A 23,738-nucleotide genomic window follows, 5' to 3' on the forward strand; every position below is an offset into this window, starting at 1 on the left:
AATGTAATACTAAAGGAGCAGTGTGGAGAATGTAATACTAAAGGAGCAGTATAGAGAATGTAATACTAAAGGAGCAGTGTGGAGAATGTAATACTAAAGGAGCAGTGTGGAGAATGTAATACTAAAGGAGCAGTATAGAGAATGTAATACTAAAGGAGCAGTGTGGAGAATGTAATACTAAGGGAGCAGTGTGGAGAATGTAATACTAAAGGAGCAGTGTGGAGAAGGTAATACTAAAGGAGCAGTATAGAGAATGTAATGCTAAAGGAGCAGTATAGAGAATGTAATACTAAAGGAGCAGTATAGAGAATGCAATACTAAAGGAGCAGTGTGGAGAATGTAATACTAAAGGAGCAGTGTGGAGAATGTAATACTAAAGGAGCAGTATAGAGAATGTAATACTAAAGGAGCAGTGTGGAGAATGTAATACTAAGGGAGCAGTGTGGAGAATGTAATACTAAGGGAGCAGTGTGGAGAATGTAATACTAAAGGAGCAGTATAGAGAATGTAATACTAAAGGAGCAGTATAGAGAATGTAATACTAAAGGAGCAGTATAGAGAATGTAATACTAAAGGAGCAGTGTGGAGAATGTAATACTAAAGGAGCAGTATAGAGAATGTAATACTAAGGGAGCAGTATAGAGAATGTAATACTAAAGGAGCAGTATAGAGAATGCAATACTAAAGGAGCAGTGTGGAGAATGTAATACTAAGGGAGCAGTGTGGAGAATGTAATACTAAAGGAGCAGTATAGACAATGCAATACTAAAGGAGCAGTATAGAGAATGTAATACTAAAGGAGCAGTGTGGAGAATGTAATACTAAAGGAGCAGTGTGGAGAATGTAATACTAAATGAGCAGTATAGACAATGCAATACTAAAGGAGCAGTGTGGAGAATGTAATACTAAAGGAGCAGTGTGGAGAATGTAATACTAAAGGAGCAGTATAGAGAATGTAATACTAAAGGAGCAGTGTGGAGAATGTAATACTAAGGGAGCAGTGTGGAGAATGTAATACTAAAGGAGCAGTATAGAGAATGTAATACTAAAGGAGCAGTGTGGAGAATGTAATACTAAGGGAGCAGTGTGGAGAATGTAATACTAAAGGAGCAGTATAGAGAATGTAATACTAAAGGAGCAGTATAGAGAATGTAATACTAAAGGAGCAGTATAGAGAATGTAATACTAAAGGAGCAGTATAGAGAATGTAATGCTAAAGGAGCAGTATAGAGAATGTCATACTAAAGGAGCAGTATAGAGAATGTAATACTAAAGGAGCAGTATAGAGAATGTAATACTAAAGGAGCAGTACAGAGAATGTAATACTAAAGGAGCAGTGTGGAGTATGTAATACTAAAGGAGCAGTATAGAGAATGTAATACTAAAGGAGCAGTGTGGAGAATGTAATACTAAAGGAGCAGTATAGAGAATGTAATACTAAGGGAGCAGTGTGGAGAATGTAATACTAAAGGAGCAGTGTGGAGAATGTAATACTAAAGGAGCAGTATAGAGAATGTAATGCTAAGGAGCAGTGTAGAGAATGTCATACTAAAGGAGCAGTATAGAGAATGTAATACTAAAGGAGCAGTATAGAGAATGCAATACTAAAGGAGCAGTGTGGAGAATGTAATACTAAAGGAGCAGTGTGGAGAATGTAATACTAAAGGAGCAGTATAGAGAATGTAATACTAAAGGAGCAGTGTGGAGAATGTAATACTAAGGGAGCAGTGTGGAGAATGTAATACTAAGGGAGCAGTGTGGAGAATGTAATACTAAAGGAGCAGTATAGAGAATGTAATACTAAAGGAGCAGTATAGAGAATGTAATACTAAAGGAGCAGTATAGAGAATGTAATACTAAAGGAGCAGTGTGGAGAATGTAATACTAAAGGAGCAGTATAGAGAATGTAATACTAAGGGAGCAGTATAGAGAATGTAATACTAAAGGAGCAGTATAGAGAATGCAATACTAAAGGAGCAGTGTGGAGAATGTAATACTAAGGGAGCAGTGTGGAGAATGTAATACTAAAGGAGCAGTATAGACAATGCAATACTAAAGGAGCAGTATAGAGAATGTAATACTAAAGGAGCAGTGTGGAGAATGTAATACTAAAGGAGCAGTGTGGAGAATGTAATACTAAATGAGCAGTATAGACAATGCAATACTAAAGGAGCAGTGTGGAGAATGTAATACTAAAGGAGCAGTGTGGAGAATGTAATACTAAAGGAGCAGTATAGAGAATGTAATACTAAAGGAGCAGTGTGGAGAATGTAATACTAAGGGAGCAGTGTGGAGAATGTAATACTAAAGGAGCAGTATAGAGAATGTAATACTAAAGGAGCAGTGTGGAGAATGTAATACTAAGGGAGCAGTGTGGAGAATGTAATACTAAAGGAGCAGTATAGAGAATGTAATACTAAAGGAGCAGTATAGAGAATGTAATACTAAAGGAGCAGTATAGAGAATGTAATACTAAAGGAGCAGTATAGAGAATGTAATGCTAAAGGAGCAGTATAGAGAATGTAATACTAAAGGAGCAGTATAGAGAATGTAATACTAAAGGAGCAGTATAGAGAATGTAATACTAAAGGAGCAGTACAGAGAATGTAATACTAAAGGAGCAGTGTGGAGTATGTAATACTAAAGGAGCAGTATAGAGAATGTAATACTAAAGGAGCAGTGTGGAGAATGTAATACTAAAGGAGCAGTATAGAGAATGTAATACTAAGGGAGCAGTGTGGAGAATGTAATACTAAAGGAGCAGTGTGGAGAATGTAATACTAAAGGAGCAGTATAGAGAATGTAATGCTAAGGAGCAGTGTAGAGAATGTCATACTAAAGGAGCAGTATAGAGAATGTAATACTAAAGGAGCAGTATAGAGAATGTAATACTAAAGGAGCAGTACAGAGAATGTAATACTAAAGGAGCAGTGTGGAGTATGTAATACTAAAGGAGCAGTATAGAGAATGTAATGCTAAAGGAGCAGTATAGAGAATGTAATACTAAAGGAGCAGTATAGAGAATGTAATACTAAAGGAGCAGTGTGGAGAATGTAATACTAAAGGAGCAGTATAGAGAATGTAATACTAAGGGAGCAGTATAGAGAATGTAATACTAAAGGAGCAGTATAGAGAATGCAATACTAAAGGAGCAGTGTGGAGAATGTAATACTAAAGGAGCAGTGTGGAGAATGTAATACTAAAGGAGCAGTGTGGAGAATGTAATGCTAAAGGAGCAGTGTGGAGAATGTAATACTAAAGGAGCAGTGTGGAGAATGTAATACTAAAGGAGCAGTGTGGAGAATGTAATACTAAAGGAGCAGTGTGGAGAATGTAATACTAAGGGAGCAGTGTGGAGAATGTAATACTAAGGGAGCAGTGTGGAGAATGTAATACTAAAGGAGCAGTATAGAGAATGTAATACTAAAGGAGCAGTATAGAGAATGTAATACTAAAGGAGCAGTATAGAGAATGTAATACTAAAGGAGCAGTGTGGAGAATGTAATACTAAAGGAGCAGTATAGAGAATGTAATACTAAGGGAGCAGTATAGAGAATGTAATACTAAAGGAGCAGTATAGAGAATGCAATACTAAAGGAGCAGTGTGGAGAATGTAATACTAAGGGAGCAGTGTGGAGAATGTAATACTAAAGGAGCAGTATAGACAATGCAATACTAAAGGAGCAGTATAGAGAATGTAATACTAAAGGAGCAGTGTGGAGAATGTAATACTAAAGGAGCAGTGTGGAGAATGTAATACTAAATGAGCAGTATAGACAATGCAATACTAAAGGAGCAGTGTGGAGAATGTAATACTAAAGGAGCAGTGTGGAGAATGTAATACTAAAGGAGCAGTATAGAGAATGTAATACTAAAGGAGCAGTGTGGAGAATGTAATACTAAGGGAGCAGTGTGGAGAATGTAATACTAAAGGAGCAGTATAGAGAATGTAATACTAAAGGAGCAGTGTGGAGAATGTAATACTAAGGGAGCAGTGTGGAGAATGTAATACTAAAGGAGCAGTATAGAGAATGTAATACTAAAGGAGCAGTATAGAGAATGTAATACTAAAGGAGCAGTATAGAGAATGTAATACTAAAGGAGCAGTATAGAGAATGTAATACTAAAGGAGCAGTATAGAGAATGTAATACTAAAGGAGCAGTATAGAGAATGTAATACTAAAGGAGCAGTATAGAGAATGTAATACTAAAGGAGCAGTACAGAGAATGTAATACTAAAGGAGCAGTGTGGAGTATGTAATACTAAAGGAGCAGTATAGAGAATGTAATACTAAAGGAGCAGTGTGGAGAATGTAATACTAAAGGAGCAGTATAGAGAATGTAATACTAAGGGAGCAGTGTGGAGAATGTAATACTAAAGGAGCAGTGTGGAGAATGTAATACTAAAGGAGCAGTATAGAGAATGTAATGCTAAGGAGCAGTGTAGAGAATGTCATACTAAAGGAGCAGTATAGAGAATGTAATACTAAAGGAGCAGTATAGAGAATGTAATACTAAAGGAGCAGTACAGAGAATGTAATACTAAAGGAGCAGTGTGGAGTATGTAATACTAAAGGAGCAGTATAGAGAATGTAATGCTAAAGGAGCAGTATAGAGAATGTAATACTAAAGGAGCAGTATAGAGAATGTAATACTAAAGGAGCAGTGTGGAGAATGTAATACTAAAGGAGCAGTATAGAGAATGTAATACTAAGGGAGCAGTATAGAGAATGTAATACTAAAGGAGCAGTATAGAGAATGCAATACTAAAGGAGCAGTGTGGAGAATGTAATACTAAAGGAGCAGTGTGGAGAATGTAATACTAAAGGAGCAGTGTGGAGAATGTAATGCTAAAGGAGCAGTGTGGAGAATGTAATACTAAAGGAGCAGTGTGGAGAACGTCATGCTAAAGGAGCAGTGTGGAGAATGTAATACTAAAGGAGCAGTGTGGAGAACGTCGTGCTAAAGGAGCAGTGTGGAGAATGTAATACTAAAGGAGCAGTGTGGAGAACGTCATGCTAAAGGAGCAGTGTGGAGAATGTAATACTAAAGGAGCAGTGTGGAGAATGTAATACTAAAGGAGCAGTATAGAGAATGTAATACTAAGGGAGCAGTATAGAGAATGTAATACTAAGGGAGCAGTGTGGAGAATGTAATACTAAAGGAGCAGTATAGAGAATGTAATACTAAAGGAGCAGTATAGAGAATGTAATACTAAAGGAGCAGTGTGGAGAATGTAATACTAAAGGAGCAGTATAGAGAATGTAATACTAAAGGAGCAGTGTGGAGAATGTAATACTAAAGGAGCAGTATAGAGAATGTAATACTAAAGGAGCAGTATAGAGAATGTAATACTAAAGGAGCAGTGTGGAGAATGTAATGCTAAAGGAGCAGTATAGAGAATGTAATATTAAGGGAGCAGTGTGGAGAATGTAATACTAAAGGAGCAATATAGAGAATGTAATACTAAAGGAGCAGTATAGAGAATGTAATACTAAAGGAGCAGTGTGGAGAATGTAATGCTAAAGGAGTAGTATAGAGAATGTAATGCTAAAGGAGCAGTGTGGAGAATGTAATACTAAAGGAGCAGTGTGGAGAGAAGCTGATACTAAAAGGTGTCATTTCTGACTGTTCATGTCCAACACAGTTCATACATTTGCTTTGAGAAATAACTACAGACACTTTTGAGTCATGAAACTGTTTCCTCTGTACTCTTCTCTTGTGAGAGTTCATCAGTTCTCTTCTTAAAGAGACGGCAAAACCCAGGTAGGCAGCACCTTCCAGCATCTCATGTGTATGTCAGTGCCTTTCCCTACTTTACTACTGTTCCTATATGCTGTCAACCACTGTTACTTTACTACTGTTCCTATATGCTGTCAACCACTGTTACTTTACTACTGTTCCTATATGCTGTCAACCACTGTTACTTTACTACTGTTCCTATATGCCGTCAACCACTGTTACTTTACTACTGTTCCTATATGCTGTCAACCACTGTTACTTTACTACTGTTCCTATATGCTGTCAACCACTGTTACTTTACTACTGTTCCTATATGCTGTCAACCACTGTTACTTTACTACTGTTCCTATATGCTATCAACCACTGTTACTTTACTACTGTTCCTATATGCTGTCAACCACTGTTACTTTACTACTGTTCCTATATGCTGTCAACCACTGTTACTTTACTACTGTTCCTATATGCTGTCAACCACTGTTACTTTACTACTGTTCCTATATGCTGTCAACCACTGTTACTTTACTACTGTTCCTATATGCTGTCAACCACTGTTACTTTACTACTGTTCCTATATGCTGTCAACCACTGTTACTTTACTACTGTTCCTATATGCCGTCAACCACTGTTACTTTACTACTGTTCCTATATGCTGTCAACCACTGTTACTTTACTACTGTTCCTATATGCTGTCAACCACTGTTACTTTACTACTGTTCCTATATGCTGTCAACCACTGTTACTTTACTACTGTTCCTATATGCTATCAACCACTGTTACTTTACTACTGTTCCTATATGCTGTCAACCACTGTTACTTTACTACTGTTCCTATATGCTGTCAACCACTGTTACTTTACTACTGTTCCTATATGCTGTCAACCACTGTTACTTTACTACTGTTCCTATATGCTGTCAACCACTGTTACTTTACTACTGTTCCTATATGCTGTCAACCACTGTTACTTTACTACTGTTCCTATATGCTGTCAACCACTGTAGAGGCACAGAATCTTTGACTGTTTCATTGGCTTGATTTGCATCTTCCAGATCCAAGGTTACGGCACAAGACAAGCAAAACAAGAAGGAAGGGTGAACAAGTCCCTGAAGATTATCTGTGTCACGCCCTGATTCTCCTCCAACCACTCAGCATCCAACAGTCCTCTCCCTGGTCCTGGTCCTGTCGGTGCAGAGGCTGCGCTCGCCTCTGGGCTCCCTGGACCCGTCCCCCACACCGTGGAGGTCCCTCCTCTGACACAGGACCCGACCCTCCTGAGCCTTCAGGTGCTTTTGACCAGTCGTCCCCCAGTCCGCAACCAGAGCCTCTAGACCGCCCAGTCCCATCTCTTGCCCGTCCCCCAGTGTCTGTCTGTCCTCCTCGAGTTGCCCAGTCCACCTGGCTCCCTGATTTCCCCCAGAGGATCTGTCCTGTGGGAGGAGCCATATGTTAGAGGGGTGGTACTGTCATGCTTTGGCTCTCTCTTTCCCCCTCTACTGGCCAGTTTGTGTTACTCCCTAGTTCCTAAATCTTGTTGGTTTAATCCTTAGTTCCACCTGTTTCCTGTTCCTTTAGCCTTGCCTGGTCTTGTATAAATACTCCTTGTTGTCCTGTCTTACCTTGTGTGGAGCTGAGTTGTCAGTGTGTTGTGAGCCGAGTTGTGTTGGTGCATCCCGTGAGTTCTAAGAAGTCTTCTGTTCCATGTTTCACTCCAATAAAATTGAGACGACCTTGCACATGCATCCAGCCTCTTCTAAAAACCATGACATGTGAGTGCGTGTTTGTACTTGTGCGTAGATGTGTGTGTTTGTATTTTGTGCACTGTTTTGTGTGTTGATCAATACCAGCAGGAGCAGTTGAGCTCGCATGTCTGTGGTTTATACCCAGCATTGTCCACCTCTCAGATAAACATCCGGCCAACAGTAGAGCCTGTGGTTGGAAAAAGATGACTGGTTACAGAGACTGACGGGCATTGGGCAGAGTGACAGACAGGCTTATGCTCAGACACCTCACTGCTGTGGTTTACGTCTGAAAGTAGCACTCTCTGTAAATAAATACAGTTGCACTATTTAAAAAAGGTTAATAACACTGATCAAGATAATAATGTGGACAAACTCAACCCAATGTTTCCGTCTGTCATGCATGACAAGAGTTTTAAGAGAGTTTGAGTGGTCATTTCTGTGTAAAGAGTGTTAACAGTGAATAACCGTTAGCAGTCAGAGCTGTGGTTTAAACCAAGAATAACACTGCTATGTTTCGCACTTCTTAACATCACAGGAGAGCACACACACACACACAAAAAAAAAAAAAAAAAACATCCGCCCGACAGCAGGTCTGTGGTCAGAAAAGGGTTATGATGAAAGAGAAACAGAGGCTGACATGAGCTGATCAGAAACACGAACATTAAAGTCACTAACTTACAGCTCTGTACAAGTCACACACAGACATCATAATGTCACACACACCATACTGTGCAACACACATAACAATATACAAATACAACATGCATCTCAAACAGCGTCACACACACATTAGAAAACACAGCACACACAACATGCAACATAAACGTCACAAAAAAAAAAAAAAAAAAAAAAAAAAAAAAAAAAAAAAGAGGCATTCGGTAGATCAGACCATCTGCATCACAAAATCAGCCCGGTGTAACTGCGCAACCAGGTGTTGGACAGGTGTGGTAGAAAGGACCAGGTATCGGCCAGGCGTAACAGAAATGACCAGGTGTAATAGAAATGACCAGGTATCAGCCAGGTGTAATGGAAATGGCCAGGTGTGATAGAAATGACCAGGTATCGGCCAGGTGTAATGGAAATGGCCAGGTGTGATAGAAACATACGTGAACAGGCTATTCCCTGGAACACAACGTTTTTTTTTTTTAAACATTGTCATTCATGTTCACAAAATTATGAAAATAAGTAAAAAGAAAATATAAAGAAACGAAATATAACCCACACGTTTCTTTTTCTTTCACTCAGTTGTCCATTTGCACATTAACCCCATGTTTTACCTCAGCACAGCCAAGGATGTCCTGTCTAGTTCTGTTCTGTGAATCGACTTGGTTCTGTTCTCCAGTTAAAATTCCGTCACGTACTGAGAGGAGACTGGATGCAAGTGCAGGCAATTCTTTTTCACAATCCAAATTGCTTTTCCATGTGTGTTGTCAGTAAACAGGCAGGGCCTGGTACACAACCCACTGGATACTGGGGGCTAGGCAGAATTGAGGTCAGGTAACAAACTAGGATGGAGTGCTAACAGAGTGAGCAAGGCGGACAGAGTGAGCTAACAGAGTGAGCAAGGCGGACAGAGTGAGCTAACAGAGGGAGCTAACAGAGGGAGCTAACAGAGGGAGCAAGGCGGACAGAGTGAGCTAACAGAGGGAGCTAACAGAGGGAGCAAGGCTGCGGTAAGGGAACCAGGAACAAGGCCAACAAGGTAACACAGAACACAAGGAAACTAGGAACAGCATGCATTTCAACACATACCGCTAGTATAAGACTTCTCAAGTACACACAGGGAAACACAGGGGTATATATACACAGACACAATGAGGGAACAAGCTAAGGACAGGTGCACACAATAATTAGGGAACAAGGTGGTTAGCCAATCACATTTAACCTGGCTCTGATTGGCCAGGAGAGAGGGAGGTAGGGACACAGACCTGACAGACCTAACAATAAATAATGATAAACTTAATAAACTAATAAAAAAAAAAAACACATACTCAGCACATGCATGCTGTCTCACAGAGTGTTGGTGACAGAACAAGATTTTCCAGAGAGATAACAAAGTAACAGCGAAAATTATCTTGCTCGTAGCTATTACATACCTGCTTACTTAACTTTAGATTTAAAAACGTGTACATACACAGTGAATATGACTGAAAGATTTGTGGTATTCAAAAGAGCAGTATTTGATCAGTAAATACATTATATTATACAACATCGGTACACAGTGACAAAAAACCCTTTGGTCTTCAAAGGCCCAGGCAGATGATAAAAACTACTGTTGACACCAGATAGCTAATGTTAACTAGCTAATGTTAACTGTATTTACATTGCTTACACACATGATCAATCCTCGTGTGTACTGATATAATCAAAATGTAACGAGGACAGTTTCTAACTTCCATGTGTGCCTGAACCCATGTGTCTACATCAGAGTTACCATGAAAACAAACATCTGATTGGACAGTGAGTAGGTGGAATGATCACACAGGCACTGCTGCCCGCCCTGAAACATCTAACATTTACTGTACAGTTTCCTCAGTGTCAGTGCGTCAGACAGTACAGTGGTACAGTGTTACTGTGTCAGACACAGTGAGGACAGACAGGCAGTAGTCTGTAGACTGGTACAATCTTGAAAGGATCTAAACAGTTTTATTTTTCACAGTCACACGATGGAACTCCATCACCTGTCCCTGATGCTGACTGTGATCTGTCTGACCATGATAACAGGTAGGATAATCATTTTCTGTTTAAACAGAACTACTGACTGTGGTCTGTCTGACCATGATAACAGGTAGGATAATCATTTTCTGTTTAAACAGAACTACTGACTGTGGTCTGTCTGACCATGATAACAGGTAGGACAATCATTAAACAGAACTACTGACTGTGGTCTGTCTGACCATGATAACAGGTAGGACAATCATTAAACAGAACTACTGACTGTGGTCTGTCTGACCATGATAACAGGTAAGACAATCATTTTCTGTTTAAACAGAAGTCACACTGGATCACTAAGGTGCAAAAAGGCAAAGAAACATTTAAACTGCAGGATCTTCTAAATGAAACTGAATCCTGTATATTCTCTAAATGAAACTGAATCCTGCATATCTTCTATATAAAAAGTGGTGACATGTTAATAAGTATTTACATTTATAAAAATGCCTCAGCGCTATACCTCATTAATTTAAATCTGATTTTCATCACAAGCCTGTTTACTGGCAGAAAAGTCAAATGTCGTACAAATGAGATTTTTGTGTTTTAACATTACATTACAGTCTTCACATTTATAAACATGGGGATGACTGATTTCTCATTGGATTTCTTTGAAAAACACAATCTGTTTTATAAGATTCAGTTTATAAGAGTCAATAACTTAAATATAAACTCATTAATTCTAAACTTAGTGGCACTCAATAAAACTTGTTTTGAGTCTCAACTCAACTTCACATCTCTCAGTGACTTTCACATGGTCTTTAGATTTCACTGTGCTTGTCAGTACTCTAAAGAAAAGAAAAGAAAAGAGCAGAGAAGAGAAGAAAAGAGAAGAGAAGAAAAGTGTTAGAGGAAGAGGAAGGACAAAACAATGAAAGGAAATGTGGGGGTGCATCAGTTATAAAACTGTAATCATGACGCTTTGGGCCGTCGGTTTGAATCTGAGGTTTGAACACCATTAGGATTTTATATGTTTATTTATTTTAAATGCTGACTAATAGTTCAAGTCTGTGATGTTTTCCCACAGATTTATGACAAATTCATACTGTCAGAATTACAGCCTGACAGCGTGTGCCCGCACACAACCTGCCGCTAATGTGGCCTCCCTGACGGCACGGGCACACTTCATAACAATTAAATGACAAACAATAAATGATTATTATTATTATTATTATTATTATTATTATTATTATTATTATTGTTGTTGTTGTTGTTGTCAGATACAGACACAAAGACACTGGTGCAGTACCTCAGGGTCAGAGACATTGTTTTTCACAAACTGAAACAAACACATTATGTTCCATTTAAGCGAAATGACCCAATATTTTCGACATGTGTTAACATATGACCATCACTTGCAAACTATTGTTCACTCTGTTGCTGTCCTGTTTCTTATCTATATCAATAGAAATGTAGCTGACTAATATTACAATAACTACTGTTTCTATCACTGTAACTGCTGCTACTGACAATAATAATAATAATAATAATAATAATAATAATCTTCGTACATGCAGAGTTAAGTAGAAACACATTGTTAAAAATGTCCAAATGACAAATAAATGCTGGGTAGTGAGTGGGTAGTATTTTTAATTTTTTTTCAGGACATGAACCTTAAATAAACCAAAACCATAACACCCAAAAGCAAGCAATCCAATCCAAGCAATGAAATAAAGGACATTTCAGACACATTATATTATTCAGTCCGTGCTTGGTTAATGCAGAATGAACTCTCATCCATTCGAAAGCATCGCTTTAATTTTAATGAGATGCAAAGAAAAACTTTTGAACTGTACCTTTCCAGTGTTCCCAGGAAATCCCTCTTTGGCCTCTAAAGACATTTTACCCCATGTGTCTGATGTAGAAAAAGACAAGTGTTCCTTTTCTCTTCATTTCTCTTATTAAAACAGTGATTAAAGCATATTCAGTCTGAGCCTAAGTCTGTTCTGTTCTGAAATTAAGATGGGAAAAACATCAGCTTTTCATTCCTATGGTGAATTCATTCATGCGGAGAATTCATTCTTATGGAGAATTCATTCATACGATGAATTCATTTATACTTTTAATTCAGACATACAGAGAATTCATTTATACGGCGAATTCATTTATACAGTGAATTCATGTATAAGGTGAATTCATTTATACGGCGAATTCATTCAGAAGGTTAATTGATTTACATGATTTATTCATTCATATTGTGAATTCATTTATACAGTGAATTCATTCATACAGAGAATACATTTATAAGGTGAATTCATTTATATGGTTCATTCAGTCATACAGAGAATTTATTTATACACTGAATTCATTCATACGTTGAATTCACTCATACGGAGAATTCATTTATAAGTTGAATTTATTCATACAGTGAATTCATTTATATAATGAATTCACTTATACAGTGAACTCATTCATTTGTGCAGTTCATTTATGCGGTGAATTCATTCATATGATGAATACATTTATAAGGTGAATTCATTTATACGGTTAATTCAGTCATACAGAGAGTTCATTTTTACGGAGAATTCATTTATACAGTGAATTCATTATACAGTGAATTCATTTATGCGGTGAATTCATTTATACAATGAATGTATTTATGCGGTGAATCTGTGGCGTCGTTAGGCCTGGGCGTCCGGGGCTACAGCCGGGGCTATTGTTTTATGAATAGCCCCGGATCTCTCTCTCTCTTTTTTTTTACAACAATAAAAATAATTTAAAAAATAACCCCGGATCTATTCATTTGTCATTCCGATCATACATCAACCCTAGATAATAATATGATACCGTTAATCAGAAACGCAAGTGCGTTTTGGGTTCTCTGTTAGCGATTTTCTACTGGTGCCCGTGCCCATGCCGGTGCGGAGCCAGAGCTGCCTTGGTGCCTTTTGAGAACCGCCCCGCATTTCCACAGGTTTGGGAACCGAACGCTACGTAACGAAATTTTGGGTAAATTCCGTGGGGAAAAAATAATGTCGGACAGAGCGCATCTGCTTGCTTTTTACTTTTATGCTAGGCTTCCACACAGCAAAACACCTCACAAATTTTGCCCAAAAACTTTTCGCTCTGGGGCGAAATTCATGAAAATAGTAAGCCTGTCACCTAGCTCAAAAGTTTAAAAGAGTGTTCAAATGATGGTCTGCAGTGGTCTATTTGCGCCAGCTAGAGCCGAGAGAGTGAGTGTTTTTTCTACCATTTTGGGTCCAACTACGTTCATGTAACATGCAATATAAGTCAATATCATGCCAAACATTTACATTAATGTTTTACAAATGATTAAATTCAACAAAAGAGCAAACTTATACTGAACACTATCAGTCTCTTAAAATGAATCTTAAAGTATAATTTTGAATATTAAAGTGCAAATTAACACCAGACCACTCTTGCAAGTTAACTACTTTTTAAGATTAAAAACTGTAGAAGGGTAAAAACATGCCAGGCAGACACTGGTATGATGTAAGTGACACAGCTACAACGAATAAAACTGATAATGGGTGTGTCAGATTTACAGTAGGTATGCGACTGGTCAAGCATTGACAATAGTCAAATTCTGCTTAGGGGCCCATAAATGCTTGGGCCAGCCCTGGGGCTAAGCCCCCAATGTTTCAAGATTCTAACAACGCCTCTGCGGTGAATTCATTTATACAGTGAATTCATTTACACGGTGAAGAGGAGAATCCTCTGGTGAGGAGGAGAAAGGTTCCCACTGTTAATATGAGACCTGATATTTAAGTTGATTTAAATGTATGTTTTAAACGAGTACGGAATATTATGGTCTTATCTGAACAACCAGGTCAGTTAATTATTACAGTATCATCATTTGATGTTGCAGACATTTCATAAATGAATTATCAGCATCATCAGACACATCAGAGATGTAGAGAGATCATGTTAGTTTATAATTTTAGCCAGAGAGTACATGGAAAGTAATAATACAGGTAGTTAGTGATAAGAGAAGGAACAAACACGAAGAGAAGTGGACTAAGAGCTGAATCCTAAAGGACACGTTAGGTCCAGTTTTGTATAATTTTCTATAATTTATATTAAATCCTATCATTTTTTTAAATAATGTTCAGTTTCATATCATTTCATAACTCTCTGCTGGGACTGCATGTAGTCATCAGTTAATGGGGTGATTTTCTCAGCTGTTTTCTCATAGACACAGTGTGGATGGGTATTAGAGTGTGAATATCAGCACAAACTCCTCCATTGTGCTCCTGTGTGGAGGAAATGACTACACCACAGAGGAGAAGTATCAGTGTCTGAAACAGTAAACACAGGTTTCAGTGAGACCATAAGAGAAATATGTTAGGTGTGAGTTTAACTCTCTCTCTCTCTCTCTCTCTCTCTCTCTCTCTCTCTCTCTCTCTCTCTCTCAGTGTTGGAGGGTGGGAAAGTCAGAGTTGAATCACAGACTGCTGGTTACCTAGGTGATGATATCAAACTGACATGTCAGTATATCCATGGTAACCTGTCAGACAACCTTACCCAGGTCCACTGGTCCAGGAAGACTTTGTCGGGTACAACTGACACTGACATCCTCATCATTATCTTCAACCCGGACTTTGGCTTATCCATCCCTAACTCTCCCCTGAGAGACAGAGTCAGTCTGATCAGTGGACCCTCTATGGATGAAGCTTCTCTCATTATCAGAGATGTGAGAATGACTGACCAGGGAAACTACAGCTGTGAATACAAAACATTCCCCAGTGGAAGTCACCAGGCCTGTACTACTCTGACTGTAAAAGGTAGAGAAACATTTTTACTCTGTTAAGAGTGAGGAGTCATGTTTACCCTGTAAAGAGTCATTTCTCCTCTGACTGTGAGGAGTAGGGAGTCATTTATCCTCCTGCTGAATGACAGTATGTGACAGGTATTAGCGCCTTGTCTCTGTAAGTTCTCCACAGTTAAATACTGATCAGATGTAGTTGGAGGGATGTTTAGAATGATGTAAACACAGATGGTAAACACCATTCAGAGGAAAAGCCCCTCACAGAGAAAAGCTGAATAAAACTAATGACTAAACTACTGTTCTCTCTCTCTACCATCAGTAGTCCAGTCAGTATCTCTGAATAAAACTAATGACTAAACTACTGTTCTCTCTCTCTACCATCAGTAGTCCAGTCAGTATCTCTGAATAAAACTAATGACTAAACTACTGTTCTCTCTCTCTACCATCAGTAGTCCAGTCAGTATCTCTGAATAAAACTAATGACTAAACTACTATTCTCTCTCTCTACCATCAGTAGTCCAGTCAGTATCTCTGAATAAAACTAATGACTAAACTACTGTTCTCTCTCTCTACCATCAGTAGTCCAGTCAGTATCTCTGAATAAAGCTAATGACTAAACTACTATTCTCTCTCTCTACCATCAGTAGCCCAGTCAGTATCTCTGAATAAAACTAATGACTAAACTACTGCTCTCTCTCAAGCATCAGAAGATAAGTCTGAACATCCATCAGATGGAGCAGTCGTAGCAGTGGCTGTAGTGGGTGTGGTTCTTCTGGTCTGTGTCATCACTGCAGCTGCAGTTTACCTCTACAGAGTCAGGAGACGGTATGTCACTCTTACCACACTTTACAACACTTCTCCACACTTTACAGCACTTCTCCACACTTTACAGCACCTCTCACCGTACATCTGCAGTTTGGGTCCAAACACTTAAACAGACCAGGAGCTGTGTGTCTGCAATGGAGCATTTTAAGGGTAAAACTATAGTAACATCACACAGTGACTTTAAGGCTCCAGACAGAAGATTTCAGGTCTGAAAGTTACAGCTGATCTGCTGAGAAAAACCGCAGAGTTTTACAGACTTTACAGAATTGTACAGACATCGATGTATACAGGTCTTATTAAGATAAAATGATTTTACAAAGATAAACATAATCACATCTGTTCATCATCTGTGTGTGTGTGTGTGTGTGTGTGTGTGTGTGTGTGTGTGTGTGTGTATGTGTGTGTGTGTGCATGTGTGTTTGTGTAAATATAAAATATCTTGTAAAGATGGAGTGTAAAGAATTCACGTAAAGATTCAGTGGTCTTATAATAATAGAATGATCACAGACAGACTCACACACACACACACACACACACACACACACATACACACACACACACACACACACACACACAAAACAAAGCTCAGAACCCATAACTGCTTAATAATTGTTTGCAGTCATACTGAAAGTCAGCGGATTTGATTGTGAATGTGTTGTCTCAGTACTGTCTCCAGTACAGAGCAGAGTCAAAACACCTGATCAAAGTTTCTCTCCTCCTCTGACTGATGGGCATCATGCACCCCATCTGACAGACCTTTCACAGGAAACAGACTGAATTACCTTAAAGATTTACATCACTAGACATACTGATATAACATCACATTATCCAGCGGAAAACCAGACTAAAATCCTCATCTTCTCTCCTTTCTTTTCTCAGGCACGAGGTCAGGGCTGACAACACCTCCACTCAGAGTGAGTAGAAAGTCATCTCTCTATCTACATTCCTCCTCACATCAGTTCATTTTAACTTCCCTCCTCATCACTCACTTCTGCTCTCAGATAACACACGCTCTGCTTCTCCCTCAGGAGTCAGCTACCAAGCAGAACAGGTGAGAATTCAGGTTCATTTACACTGAACAGGTGAGATTCAGATTCATTTGGACTGAACATAAGGGATTCAGATTCATTTAGACTGAACATGTGAGATTCAGATTCATTTAGACTGAACATAAGGGATTTGGACTCATGTAGACTGAACAGGTGAGATTCAGATTCATTTGCAGCTTCATTTGGACTGAGCAGGGGAGATTCAGATTCATTTAGACTGAACAGGTGAGATTCAGATTCATTTGAACTGAACAGGTGACATTCAGATTCATACAGACAGAGCAGGAGAGATTCAGATTCATTTGAACTGAACATGTGAGATTCAGATTCATTTGGACTGAACAGGTGAGATTCAGATTCATTTAGACTGAACATAAGGGATTCAGATTCATTTAGACTGAACAGGTGAACATTTGATGTCTTCATGTTTGAAGTGGACAGAGGAAGCAGGAACACAGTTTGTCTCACAGTTTAATCTTTCCTTCTTTATTCTCATACAGAACGTGTTGTACAGTGATGTCATCACCCTCAGCCCTCCCACCAGGACCGGCTCTGACATCCCATTGGCTCAAACAGACGTGAAGTACGATGTGGTGAATGTCAAGGGCCAATCAGGTGCCATATCACAGCAGCCTCCATCCAATAAGCATGCTTCCTGTTCCCAGGCAGTAACAGAGGAAGAAGAGACGGTTTATTCTCAGGTGAAGAAGAAATGAGAGTCCATGAATGTAGCAGGGCATGAACAGTTTAAAAGACTTCATCACGTACCCCATAGCGTGACTGACTTTAAATAAGACAGACTGACTGCGAACTGAATAAACCTCTGTGACACTCCCCAGGTGTGAATAAGTCTCTGTGACACTCCCCAGGTGTGAACAAACCTCTGTGACACTCCCCAGGTGTGAATAAACCTCTGTGACACTCCCCAGGTGTGAACAAACCTCTGTGACACTCCCCAGGTGTGAGTAAACCTCTGTGACACTCCCCAGGTGTGAATCAGTCTCTGTGACACTCCCCAGGTGTGAATCAGTCTCTGTGACACTCCCCAGGTGTGAGTAAACCTCTGTGACACTCCCCAGGTGTGAATCAGTCTCTCTGAATCTCTCTGGCAGTGCTGTAGTGCTCGAGATCGGTCTTGGTCTCCAGACCACTTTTCGAAGGTCCCGGTCTTGTCTCATAATCGACCGCATTTTCACTTGGTCTTGTCTCGGTCTCAGACACAGAGGACTCGGGATTTTATTTCAAAACCTGTCAAGGCCACAACTGCTAAAATAACCGCGGTGAAGTTATCTTGAAATTAGACATTCGCCTGACATTCACCACATAGTTAGATCTCTATATCATTAAAAGTTATATCAACTGCTTACACATTATGTTATCCTGCCTTGTATTCAGTTGTGAAATTATAAATCATTTTTCAGACATGCGCATTAAATGCAAATGAGTAACAATTTAAGGCACATTGTTGCATCCTCCTGCTTCCACCACCATTCATCTTGCACGGAGATGACCTTTCAAAATAAAAGTCCCCTCAAATATTGGTGCATGCTGAAGGGTAATTTGTGTGCTGCAGGGAGAATATCAGTGAAGTATAAGGCCAGGCACGGTCAACAAATTTTAAATATTTTATGTTGAGTTTCTCTTCAAACAGTAGTAAATGATTACTCATGATTGCTCTTCTGAGTAATAACAATAACTATTGAAAACACATTTTGGGACCTTTCTGTTCAAAGGTTTGGCGTAGTTCTGGTGACCAACCAGGCAGTTAGACATTTTATTTCAACCTAGATTTCAGTAACTTACTAGTATCGATGAGATGACCATAAAAGTATGATTGTGAAGTGTCTCAAAACAAAGTGAAATTGGAATATATATCTGAAATGAGTCCGGACCGCTTCAAAGGTCAGGCCTGATCCAAGTGTCTAATGAATGTAGACATGTCATTTCATCTTAAATATAAATAACACCCTGGTATTGATGAAATAAACACATAAATACAGTTTTGAAACTTCTTAAAAGTTGAGAAATCACGTAACGTGAAAAAAGTGTTTTTTGGGGTCAGCTGTAAAGGTCAGGCCAAGTGACCAACCAAAGGATGTAGACATTTCATTTCATCCTATATGTCAATAGCACCCTAGTATTGATAACATAAACGCATATTTACAGTTGTGAAAGCTGTCAGAAATTTGTGATATCAGAAAACATGTGAAGTTAGAAAACATCTTGCTAGCTCAGTTAGGCCCTGTGTGTGTGGAAAATGATCAGACAGTGGACTGCATGTCTGAATGCCATGCTCATAAGTTTGGCGTTAACACCGAAGAACGCTGGATAAGCACTCTGTCTGAACACAGGACAAACAGGTAACTCCGGGTGTGTTCTGATGTGGGTGAGCACTCTGTCTGAACACAGGACAAACAGGTAACTCCGGGTGTGTTCTGATGTGGGTGAGCACTCTGTCTGAACACGGGACAAACAGGTAACTCCGGGTGTGTTCTGATGTGGGTGAGCACTCTGTCTGAACACGGGAGAAACGGGTGACTCCGGGTGTGTTCTGATGTGGGTGAGCACTCTGTCTGAACACGGGAGAAACGGGTGACTCCGGGTGTGTTCTGATGTGGGTGAGCACTCTGTCTGAACACAGGACAAACAGGTAACTCCGGGTGTGTTCTGATGTGGGTGAGCACTCTGTCTGAACACAGGACAAACAGGTAACTCCGGGTGTGTTCTGATGTGGGTGAGCACTCTGTCTGAACACGGGACAAACAGGTAACTCCGGGTGTGTTCTGATGTGGGTGAGCACTCTGTCTGAACACGGGAGAAACGGGTGACTCCGGGTGTGTTCTGATGTGGGTGAGCACTCTGTCTGAACACGGGACAAACAGGTAACTCCGGGTGTGTTCTGATGTGGGTGAGCACTCTGTCTGAACACGGGAGAAACGGGTGACTCCGGGTGTGTTCTGATGTGGGTGAGCACTCTGTCTGAACACGGGAGAAACAGGTAACTCCGGGTGTGTTCTGATGTGAAGCGGTCACGGAGCTCATGCTGTTGACTGATGGTGGGGAAATGTTCCACCGTCGCTCTGACAGCGTGAGTCTAACAGGCCCCAGACGCACTGGACAGCTTAGAACTCTATAACTTTATAACTTTATAACTCTATAACTCTATAACTCTATAACTGTATAACTCTATAACTCTATAACTCTATAACTTTATAACTCTATAACTCTATAACTCCATAACTCTATAACTCTATAACTTTATAACTCTATAACTCTATAACTCTATTCTCTTTAACTCTATAACTTTATAACTCTATAACTCTATAACTCTATAACTTTATAACCCTATAACTTTATAACTCTATAACTCTATAACTCTATAACTCCATAACTTTATAACTCTATAACTCTATAACTTTATAACTCTATAACTCTGTTCTCTATAACTCTATAACTCTATAACTCCATAACTTTATAACTCTATAACTCTATAACCCTATAACTCTATAACTTTATAACTCTATAACTCTATAACTTTATAACTCTATAACTCTATAACTCCATAACTTTATAACTCCATAACTCTATTCTCTATAACTCTGTTCTCTATAACTCTATAACTCTATTCTCTATAACTCTATAACTTTATAACTCTGTAACTCTATAACTTTATAATTCTATAACTCTATAACTTTATAACTCTATAACTCTATAACTCCATAACTTTATAACTCTATAACTCTATTCTCTATAACTCTGTTCTCTATAACTCTATACCTCTATTCTCTATAACTCTATAACTCTATTCTTTATAACTCTATAACTTTATAGCTCTATAACTCTATAACTTTATAACTCTGTTCTCTATAACTCTATAACTTTATAACTCTATAACTCTATAACTCTATAACTCTATAACTTTATAACCCTATAACTTTATAACTCTATAACTCTATAACTCTATAACTCCATAACTTTATAACTCTATAACTCTATAACTTTATAACTCTATAACTCTATTCTCTATAACTCTGTTCTCTATAACTCTATAACTCTATAACTCCATAACTTTATAACTCTATAACTCTATAACCCTATAACTCTATAACTTTATAACTCTATAACCCTATAACTCTATAACTCTATAACTCTATAACACTATAACTCTATAACTCTATTCTCTATAACTCTGTTCTCTATAACTCTATAACCCTATAACTCTATAACTTTATAACTCTATAACTCTATAACTCCATAACTTTATAACTCTATAACTCTATAACTCTATTCTCTATAACTCTATTCTCTATAACTCTATAACTTTATAACTCTATAACTCTATAACTCTATAACTTTATAACTCTATAACTCTATAACTTTATAACTCTATAACTCTATAACTCCATAACTTTATAACTCCATAACTCTATTCTCTATAACTCTGTTCTCTATAACTCTATAACTCTATTCTCTATAACTCTATAACTTTATAACTCTGTAACTCTATAACTTTATAACTCTATAACTCTATAACTTTATAACTCTATAACTCTATAACTCCATAACTTTATAACTCTATAACTCTATTCTCTATAACTCTGTTCTCTATAACTCTATACCTCTATTCTCTATAACTCTATAACTCTATTCTCTATAACTCTATAACTTTATAGCTCTATAACTCTATAACTTTATAACTCTGTTCTCTATAACTCTATAACTTTATAACTCTATTCTCTATAACTATATTCTCTATAACTCTATAACTCTATTCTCTAGAACTCTATAACTTTATAGCTCTATAACTCTATTCTCTATACCTCTATTCTCTGTAACTCTATAACTTTATAACTCTATAACTCTATTCTCTATAACTCTATACTCTATACTCTATAACTCTATAACTTTATAATGCTATTCTCTATAACTTTATTCTCTGTAACTCTGTAACTTTATAACTCTATACTCTATACTCTATATTTCTATAAGTCTATTCTCCATAGTTACTCTCCATACCCTATAACTCTAGGACTGCACACTCTATACTAACAGCATGCACTGACAGAGGCCCAGTGACACAGACAATAATGTAATTTATTTTCCTGTACTGCTACTGTCTGACCACTAGATGGCACAATGTGGCTGTCAGAGGAAAATCACAGACTGGCACCATCACAGACTATGTGTGTGTGTGCTTGTGTATGATTGTGTGCGCATGCGCGCGCGTGTGTGTGTGTGTGTGTCCTGATCCCTGAGAGGACTCTTCATCCTCACTTCATCATCACTGAACACACAGACGAGCATGTGGCCAGACATACAGAATTGTGTGACTGAACACACAGACGAGTGTGTGACTGAACATACAGGCGAGCGTGTGACTTAACACACTGATGGGTGTGTGACTGAACATACAGACGAGCGTGTGACTTAACACACAGACGAGTGTGTGACTGAACACACAGACGAGTGTGTGACTTAACATACAGACAAGCGTGTGACTGAACACACAGATGAGTGTGTGACTTAACATACAGACGAGTGTGTGACTGAACACACTGATGGGCGTGTGACTGAACACACAGACAAACGCGTGTCTGAACACACAGATGAGTGTGTGACTGAACACACAGACGAGTGTGTGACTGAACACACAGACGAGTGTGTGACTGTGTGAGATTTGGACTGAACACACAGATGAGTGTGTGACTGAACACACAGACAGCCGTGTGACTGTGTGTGATTTGGACTGAACACACAGATGAGTGTGTGACTGAACACACAGACGAGCGTGTGACTGAACACACAGACAAACGCGTGTCTGAACACACAGATGAGTGTGTGACTGAACACACAGACGAGTGTGTGACTGTGTGTGATTTGGACTGAACACACAGATGAGTGTGTGACTGAACACACAGACAGGCGTGTGACTGTGTGTGATTTGGACTGAACACACAGATGAGTGTGTGACTGAACACACAGACGAGCGTGTGACTGAACACACAGACGGACGTGTGACTGAACACATAGACGAGTGTGTGACTGTGTGTGATTAGGACTGAACACACAGACAAACATGTGACTGAACACACAGACGGGCGTGTGACTGAACACACAGACAAACGCGTGACTGAACACACAGACAAAAGCGTGACTGAACAAATGAGTGTTTGACTTGGACTGAACACACAGATGAGTGTGTGACTGAACACACAGACGAGTGTGTGACTGAACACACAAATGAGTGTTTGACTTGGACTGAACACACAGATGAGTGTGTGACTGAACACACAGACAAACGCATGACTGAACACACAAATGAGTGTTTGACTTGGACTGAACACACAGATGAGTGTGTGACTGAACACACAGACAAACGCATGACTGAACACACAAATGAGTGTTTGACTTGGACTGAACACACAGATGAGTGTGTGACTGAATACACAAATGAGTGTTTGACTTGGACTGAACACACAGATGAGTGTGTGGCTGAACACACAGACGAGTGTGTGACTGTGTGTGATTTGGACTGAACACACAGACAAACGCGTGACTGAACACACAGACGGGCGTGTGACTGAACACACAGACAAACGCATGACTGAACACACAAATGAGTGTTTGACTTGGACTGAACACACAGATGAGTGTGTGACTGAATACACAAATGAGTGTTTGACTTGGACTGAACACACAGATGAGTGTGTGGCTGAACACACAGACGAGTGTGTGACTGTGTGTGATTTGGACTGAACACACAGACAAACGCGTGACTGAACACACAGACGGGCGTGTGACTGAACACACAGACGGGCGTGTGACTGAACACACAAATGAGTGTTTGACTTGGACTGAACTTCCTGTGAGTCCTCCCCTTTGCCTGAGTCACTGGTGACCCAGGGACGGCTGTTACCTAGCAACCAGTGACATCACCATGGCAAC

Source organism: Chanos chanos, chromosome 9, assembly GCF_902362185.1.
Source record: "Chanos chanos chromosome 9, fChaCha1.1, whole genome shotgun sequence".
Lineage (NCBI taxonomy): Eukaryota > Metazoa > Chordata > Actinopteri > Gonorynchiformes > Chanidae > Chanos > Chanos chanos.